The following is a 1,650-nucleotide window of genomic DNA, read 5'->3' as shown; positions in this document are numbered from 1 at the left end:
TATATATATATATATATTGATGTTCGCTATATTGCATTTTATATGCATTGAAATGTGGTCATTGATTTATTACGTTTTATTTTTAATCTATCAAAATTACTTCATATTTATTTGCTTTATATGAAACACAATAAGAACGACAATAACAATAACAAGCCTTTATCCCACTAAGTGGGGTCGGCTACATGAATCCTTTTTCTCTATTGCGTCTTATTGAGTGTCATATTTTCATTTAATTCTATCATATTTTTATTGAGTGTCATATTTTCATTTAATTCTAGTAGATTAAAATCATTTTTTTATACAATGTACCCCACTCTTTTTAGGTTTATCTCAACCTTTTTTAACAAAAGTTGAATCTAAAACATCTATTCTCCTAACCGGATCATTAGATGGTCAAGATTTAATGTGACCAAACCATCTAACACAACTCTCTCTAATCATGTCAGCCACTCGAGCTACACCAACCCTATCACGAATATATTCATTTTGTATTTTGTCTCCAAGCGTTTAGCCACTCATCCGCCTAACCATTTTCATCTCAGCAACAATTAACTTTGTTTTATGCTTCTCTTTCAACTGCCAACTTTTTGGGCCATAGAACATTGCAAGTCTCACCATAATCTTATAAAAGTATCTTTTCAGTCAAAGTTGTACTTTTCTATCACACACAAGTTCTGAGGCATTCCTCCACTTCAACCAACCAACTTGAATTCTACTAATAACATCTCTATCTATATCACCTACACTTTGAACAATGGACTTTAGATATCTAAAACGTTCACAACTTCTAATAAATTGATAATCGATAATTACAACTCTGTCACAAGAGTTACTACCACTAAAATTTCATTTAATGCATTTAGGGTCTGTTTGGGGTAGCTGCAACTTATCCAGCTTATGCTGATAAACTGCTGATCCAGATAAGCTGCTGATCAGGCTGCTGATCAGCAGCTGAATCTGGATAAGCTGGTTGACTGTTTGGTTTATGCGTTTGAAAAACAGCTGATTTGCAGCAAATTTTGGATAAATGACCATTCTGCCCCTGATTTGGATAAGCTGTATAGCTGTTTGATATATGCGTTTGGAAAACATCTGATTTGCTGCTATTTCTGGATAAATGACCATTTATTTTTTTCCTTCAATTTTTTAATCAGCTTGATTAATCATTACGTAATTATGAAAATGGATGAAACTAGATCCTCGTGTAAAGTTCGTGAACGATTTTGTAGAGCTCATGAGTTTGATCCAAGATAGATAGCAATGATGAAGGCACTCATTTTCTTTTAAGATTCTCACTAAAATTGTCCAAATCACATGTGTTGAACTAATATCTTTATATTCCGCCAAAAAAAAACAAGAACCAATATAAATGATATGTATAAATTTGGCTTGATTAGCCAACATCACTTAAAAAATCAAATTTTGTAGTAGGCCTCTTAAATGATGAAACCTTAACTTTTCTTTACCCAACAAAACTTGGGTGTAATCAATAAACTATAATCAACTTTTACCAATGATGCTCTTGATTTCTAGTTCTTGCCAAACAATATACTATTAGATAATGAAATCATAAAAATCAAACAACCCATTTATCACCACCATCACACTCACAACCATTCACTTGCACATTAAAACAAATGAGAACAA

Source organism: Phalaenopsis equestris, unplaced genomic scaffold (genome assembly GCF_001263595.1).
Source record: "Phalaenopsis equestris unplaced genomic scaffold, ASM126359v1 Scaffold000030, whole genome shotgun sequence".
In the NCBI taxonomy this organism is placed as follows: Eukaryota; Viridiplantae; Streptophyta; class Magnoliopsida; order Asparagales; family Orchidaceae; genus Phalaenopsis; species Phalaenopsis equestris.
Note: the sequence above shows the minus strand (reverse complement) of the source record.